Genomic DNA, 7,316 nt, shown 5'->3' on the forward strand with positions numbered 1-7,316 from the left:
GTCAGTGGCCCTGACCGCGTAGGCCCCGCATACTGGACGTGTCCAAACAGTTCTCAGTGAATTCAGATGTTAGTTGAAAGACTGTCTCACCACAGCGTAGATTGCCAGAGTGGCGTATAAGGCACTTTATGTGTCGGCCCCATAAGCGGTTTGAACCACATCTACCATAGTGAAACCTGATGATTTTTGAAGGATAGTTTCAGCACACTGTTTGTCCCATTCAGAGTTGAGTGTACGGCACGTTCGTCATTGGCCCCGCATAGTTTTTCAAACGCTTCTAACTTCTGAAGCAAGATGTTCGTTGAAGGATCGTTTCCACACAGAGTGTCTTTGCCAGAGTTGAGTAAAAGGCACTAGCCCTTAGGCCACCCGTGCATGTTCCAACGAACTTGTGACTTAGTGAAACCAGATTTTGGGTGATGGCTTCCCTTCAGCGTTGTTTCCACAGAGTGAGTAAATGGCACTTACGTTGCAGGCCCCGCGTAGATTTTTTTCAAGCCGTTCTCACTAAGGTGAAATCAGGAGTTAGTTGAAAGAGAGTTTCACCACAGTGTTGTCTCCCAGAGTGGAGTACATGGCGCCAGCCGCCTTGGTCCTGAATGTGTATTCAAGCGTTTCTAACTTCGTGAAAGCAGATTCTAGGGGAAACATGCTTTCCCCACCGTGATGTTTCCAGAGTTGCGTCCATGGCACTTTCCACAGTAGTTCATGCATAGCTTTTCAGAGTCTTCTTTGTGAAACTTGATAGTTAGTTGAAAGCTGTTTCTCCGTGCTGTTTTTTTTCGCAGAGTTGATTACCTGGCCCTGGCCACATAGTCCCCGCCTCGGTTTTAATACGCTTCTATCTAGTGAAACAAGATGTTAGTTGAAAGACGGTTTGTCCACAGTGTTCTCTCAGTGTCGAATGCATGCCACTTTCCACATCGTTCCCCGTATAGGTTTTCAAACACTTCGAACGCAGTGATACGAAATGTTGCTTGAACGACGGTTTCCGCCAAGTGCCGTTTGCCAGAGCTGAGTATATGGCAGTTCCGTCACAGGCTTTGCATAGTTTTTGAAACCCTTCTAACTTGGTGAAACGAGGTGGCAGTTGAAAGATGGCCTCCCCACGGTGCTTTTGCACAAACTTGAGTATGTGGCGCTTACTCTGTAGGCCCCGCCTACGTTTTCAAAGAAGTCTGTCTCACTCGGTGAAACCAGATCTGAGTTGAAAGACGGTTTCACCACAGTGTTCTTTCACAGAGTGGAGTATAGGTCACTTTTGGCCTAGGCCCCGAAAGGGTTTCCAAAGAGGTCTGTCTCACTTAGTGAAATCAGATGAGCGTTGAAAAGGAGTGTTTCAAAACAGTGCTGTTTCACAGAGTGGAGAATATCGCACTATGTGCCTAGGCCCTGCACGTGTAGTCAGACTTTTCTAATTTAGTGAAATCAGTTCTTAGATGACACATTGGTTCCTACTCAAGTGATGTTTCCAGAGTTGAGCATACAGCTCTTTCCTTGTAGGTGATCCATAGGTTGTCAAACTATTTTAACTTGAAGCCAGATGTTAGCTGAGAGATGTTTTGTCCACAGTTTTCGCACATAGTTGAGTATATGGACCTTTCCGCATAGTTCCCGCATAGGTTTTCAAATCCTTCTTAGTGAAACAAGATGGTAGTTGAAAGGTGCTTTTGTCCACAGTATTCTCTCACAGAGTCGTGTATATGTCACTTTCTGCAGCCTTCCCCGCATATGTTTTCAGATACTTCTAACTTAGGGAAAAAAGATGTTAGCTGACAGATTGTTTTTGCAAAGTGCCGGTCGATGCGGCTGAGCATATGGCTCTTTTGGCCTAGGCCCCGAATAGGTTTGCAAACAGTTCTCACCTGGCGAAACCAAGATGAGAGTTTCAAAACACGAGTGCTTGGCGAAGTGCTGGTTGGCACAGTTGAGGCTATGGCACGTCCGGCATTGTTTCTGAAACAATTCTAACTTAGTGAAACGAGATAGTTAGTGGAAAGAGCGTTTCCCCACAGTGTTGTTTCACAGAATCCAGCATACGACGCTCTCTGCCTAGCCCCCGCATTGCTCTTCAAACAACTCTAACTTAGTGAAAGGACATGTCAGTTGAAAGATGGTTTCCCTACAATGTTGTTTCACGGAGTTCAGTATATGACACTCTGCCCAGGCCCCGTATATGGTTACCACCACGCCTAACTTTGTGACAAGAGATCTTCCTTGCAAGACGGTATCCCCACAGTGTTTCACAGAGTAGAGGATATGGCGCTATCCGCATAGTCCCCGCCAGGGATTTCAAACACTTCTACCTTAGGGAAACGAGATGGTCGTTGAAAGATAGGTTCCCCAAAGCGCTACTTGACACCGTTGAGTACATGTAACTTTCCTCATAGGCTGTGCAGGGTTGTCCAACAACTGCCAAGGTAATGAAACAAGATAGTCGTTGAAGGATGGCTTCCCCACAGTGTTTTCGCACGGTCGCGTAGACGGCACTTGCACTTTCCGCTTAGACTCCCGATAGATTTCCAACACTTCTCACTTCGTGAAACACGCTGTAAGCGGAACGATGGTTCGGCAACACTGTTGTTTTACGGCACAGTCCTCATACTTCCCTTGCGTGGGCTTTCAGACGCTTCTATCTTAGTGAAACAAGAGGCTCTTTGAAAGACGGTTTTGTCCACGGTAATGTCTGCCAGTCTCGGCCGTATGCCCTTTTCCTCATCGTTCCCTGCATAGGTTTTTAACAATTCTCACTCAGCGATACAAGATGTTAGTTGAAAGCTGGTCTCCGCAAAGTGCAGTTTGAGAGTTGAGTGTGTGGCACGTTGGGCGTAGGCCGCGCTTATTGTCTCAAACCCTTGTCACAGTGAAAGGGGATGTTAGTTGAAAGATGGTTTCCCCTCAGTGTTGTTTCTCCGCGTTGAGTATACGGCACTTACCCTGTAGTCCCCGCATAGGTTTCAAGCGGTACTCACCTAATTAGCGAAACCAGATGTTAGTTGAAAGATTGTGTCGCCGCGGTGTTGTGTCCAAGAGTGGTTTCAAAGAGCATGACACTTTCGGAATAGGCCCTGCATAGGCTTTCAAACACTTCTAACTTGGTGAAACGAGATGTTAGCGGAAAGATGGTTTGTCCACAGGAGTCTCTCACAGTGTCGTGTATGTGTCCCTTTCCACATCGTTCCGTGCATGGGTTGTCCAACATTTCGAACTCCGTGATGCAACATTGAGTTGAAAGATGGTTTCCGCACAGCGCAGCGTGATAGAACTGGGTGTGTGGCGCTATCGGCATCGGCCCCGCCTAGTCTTTCAGACCCTAGTGACCTAGTGAAAACGAGACGTTTACTTGCAAGATGGTTCCCCCCACCCCCACCACCCCCCAATGTTGCTTCTTAGAGTTGCGTATATGGCACTTGCCGTGTAGCCCCCTCCCCACACGCATCGGTTTCCAAGCAGTTCTCAGTGAACTCAGATGTTAGTTGAAAGGATGTTTTACCACGCTGTTATTTCAGAGCGGAGTGTATGGCACTTTACGTGATGGCCCCGTAAGGGGTTTCAAACACACCGAACCTAGAGAAACCAGATGTTTGTTGCAAGATTCTTTCACCCCAGTGTTGTTTCACAGAGTCGAGTCTATGGCACTGTCCGCTAGGCCCCGCATGTGTAGTCAAAAACACTTTTCACTTAGTGAGACCAGATATTAGGTGAAAGATGTTTTCCCCACAGTGTTGTTTCACAGAGTTGAGTGTGTGGCCCTTTCCCTGTGAGTGATTCATAAGTTTTCAAACTATCTTAACTTACTTTGTGAAACCAGATGTGAGTTGAAAGACGCTGCGTCTCCACGGTGTTGTTGTGTTTTGTTTGTTTGTTTGTTTGTTTCACAAAGTTGACTATATGTCCCTTTCGGCATAGGCCGCGCACAAGTTTTCCAACCCTTCTCCCTTAGCGAAACAAGATGTTAGCTGAAAGACGGGTTTCCCTATAGTGTAGTTCCCAGATTACAGTATATGGTGCTTTCCGCCTAGGTCCCGCCTAGGTTTTCAAACACTTCTACCCTAGTGAAATGACGTGTTAGTTGAAAGATGGTTTCCACACAGTGTTGTTTCACAGAATTGAGTATAAGACACTTACCCTGTAGGGCCCGCATAGGTTTTTCAGACAGTTCTCACTCAGGTGAAACGAGATGTTAGGTGAAAGATAGGTTGGTTCCCCAAAGTGCTGCTTGACCGGGTTGAGTGTATGGCACTTTCCCCACAGGTGCCGCATAGGTCTTCAAGCGCTTCTAACTTAGTGAAACGAAATGTTACTTGAGAAATAGTTTCCCCACAGTGTTTCACGGTGCCGAGTATACGGCACTTTCCGCACAGGTTGCGGGAGAGTTTTCGAGCACGTCTAACTTGGGGACAGCGGGTGGTAGTTTCTTTGAAAGAAGCTTTCCCCACAGTGTTGTTTCACAGAGTGGAGTGTACGGCACTATCCTCCTAGGCAACACATTATTTCCACTAATTCTTAGCGGAGGGAGATGGAAGGAGCCGGATGGCTTCCCCGTAGTGCTCCTGGACAGATTTGAGCATACGGCGCCTTCCGCGTAAGCTCCACATAGGTTTTCAAAGACGTGTCACTTAGTGAAACGTGATGTTCGTGGGCAGACCTTTCCCCCTACGTGCTGTTTGACGGAGGATAATGGCACTTTACTCATGAGCCCCACAGAGGTTTTCGAACACTTCTACACTTGTGAAACGAGACGTTTGTTTCACAACGGTTTCAGCACAGTGATGTGTGACAGAGTTGAGTATCTGGCACTTTCCGTGTAGGCCCCTCATGGGTTTTCCAACACTTCCAACTTAGTTGAACCAGTGGTTTTTGAAAGTTAGTTTCCCTACAATGATGTTTCACAAAGTTAAGTCAACGGCGCGTTCTTTATACTAACAGACCCAGGATTTCTCCACTTGTAACAGTGAAACATGATATGAGTTCAAAGATTCCTACACAGTGTTGTTTCACAGTGTTGCTTCTAGGGCACTTTCCTTGTAGGTGTCGCACGGGTTTTTCAAACACTTCTAACATAGCGAGCCAAGGTGTCAGTTGAAAGATGGTTTCCCCCACAGATCGCAGTATATGGCACTTCCCTCCTAGGCCCCCTTAGGTTTGCAAACACGTCCAACTCAGGGAAACAAGATGTTAGTTGAAAGATGGTTCGTCCACACTATTCTCCCACCGTGTCGAGTATATGTCACTTTCCACATCGTTCCCCACATGGGTATTCAACCATGTCTAACTTGGCGATACGACACGTCAGTTGAAAGATGATGGTTTCCGCATGGTGCCGTTTGAGGGACTATAAGGCACTTTCGGCAAAGGCCCCGCAAGTTTTCCAAACATTTCTAACTTAAGGAAACGAGGCGTTCGTTGAACGTTAGTTGAACGTTTAGTCGAACTGTTAGTTCCCCACAGTGTTGCCTCACAGAGGAGAGCAGATGGCGCCTCCCTTGTAGGCACCCTATAGGTTTTAATCACTTACTGAACCCAGACGTAAGTTGAAAGGTTGTGTCACCACACTGTTGCCTCACGGAGTTGACTGTATGGTAGTATCCCAATAGGCCCCGCATATCGTTCAAACACTTTTAGCGTACCGAAGCCAGATGGTAGTTGAAAGACGGTGTCGGGACACTGTTGTTTCACAGTCTTGAGCTTACGGCGCTTTCGTGGCGGACCCCCATGGGTTTATAGACCCTTCTAACAGCGAAACCAGATGATATCTGAAGATGCCTTCCCCACAGTGTTGTTTCACAGCGTTCAGCATATGGCCCTATCCGCATAGGCCCCCGCATGGGTTTTTCAAACACGAAGTTCGAAGTTTGTGATAACATTTGCGGGGGGAAATGGTGACTGTGACATACACTCCATCCTGTGTGAAAATATTGTGGAGAGACGTTCTCTCAACTAAAGTCTCGTCTCACTAAGTGAGAAGTGTTTGTTTCAAAACCTATGCGGGGAACGATGAGGAAAGTGACAGATACTCGAGGGCGTGAGAGAATACCGGGGGCGAACCAACGTTCAACTAACACCGGGTTTCACTGAGTGGGCACTCTTTCCAAACCTATGCGGGACCTACACGGTAAGGGCTGTATACTTAAATCTGAGAGAAACAATGTGGAGAAAGCGCCTTTCACCTAACATCTGGTGTCACAAAGGCAAAGTGCTTTGAAATCCTTCGCAAGACCTACACGGAAAGTGCCATACCCTCAACTCTGTGAAACGACACTGTGGGGAAACCATCACCCCAAATCTGGTTTCACTAAGTTAGAAAGGTTTGGGTCCAGTGTATGCGGGGCCTAGGAGGATAGTGCCGTTTGCTCAACTCTGGCAAAGGATACTGTGGGGAAACCATCCTTCAACTGACAACTTGTTTCCCAACTTACAAGTGTTTGAAAACCTATGCGGGGCCAATGACGAAAGTGCCATGTACTCAACTCTGTGCAACAACAGCGTGCTGAAACTTCACCAGCACACAGCAGGTTTCACTATGTTTGGTGTGTTTGAAACCCCACAGGGGTCCAACACCTTAAGTGCCGTATACACCACTCTGTCCACCGGCACTGCGGTGAGGCACTCAACCGACATCTGATTTCACTCACTGAAAACTCTTGGAAAGCCTATGCGGAGCCGACATGTTAGTAAGTGCCATTTACTCAACTCTGTGAAGCAACAGTGTGGGGAATCCATCTTGCAACTAACATCTCCTTTCACTTAAAACGGACAAACGCTGCGGGGCTTGTGTCGAAAGCGCCATATATGCACTTCTGTGAAACAGCCCTGTGGTGACAAACTTTCCACCATCAGGTTTCACTAAGTGAGAACTCTGAAAACAAATGCAGCGCCTACAGGGTGTGCGCTCGATACTCAACTCGGTGAAACAACACGATCGCCATACCATCTCTCAACTAACATCTCGTTTCACTCAGTTAGAAATTTTTCACCTAACATCTGATTTCCCCAAGCAAAAAAAAAAAAAAAAAAAAAAAAAAAAAAGGTTTCAACTCTTTTCCACGACCTACCAGGAAGGAGGCAAGCACTTAACTCTGCGAAACGGCACTGTGGGAAAAAACCTTCTTTCACCTGAAATCTGGTTTCACTAAGTTACAAGTGTTTGAATACGCCTGCGGGGCCTAGGCGAATAGTGTCATATACCTAACTGTGAAACAACACTGTGGGGAAACTGTCTTTCCAATAACACCTCGCCTTACTGAGTTAGAAGTGTTCGAAAAAGTGTGAAGACGCTTGCCGAAACCGTCTTAGAACTCAGCTCCGTCCAACTG

The 7,316-nt window shown here is 46.9% G+C and overlaps 1 long non-coding RNA gene across 1 annotated transcript; it reads right to left on the bottom strand.

Moving 5' to 3' along the window:
• Positions 1 to 458: 458 nt before the first annotated feature.
• LOC123384396 lies at positions 459 to 7,006 on the bottom strand. Its single transcript, XR_006595434.1, has 2 exons — positions 4,129 to 7,006; positions 459 to 3,321 (listed from the first exon to the last, which is right to left on the bottom strand). It is a non-coding gene; the product is annotated as an uncharacterized LOC123384396 (long non-coding RNA).
• Positions 7,007 to 7,316: the final 310 nt, after the last annotated feature.

Source organism: Felis catus, chromosome A3 (genome assembly GCF_018350175.1).
Source record: "Felis catus isolate Fca126 chromosome A3, F.catus_Fca126_mat1.0, whole genome shotgun sequence".
Classification (NCBI taxonomy): domain Eukaryota; kingdom Metazoa; phylum Chordata; class Mammalia; order Carnivora; family Felidae; genus Felis; species Felis catus.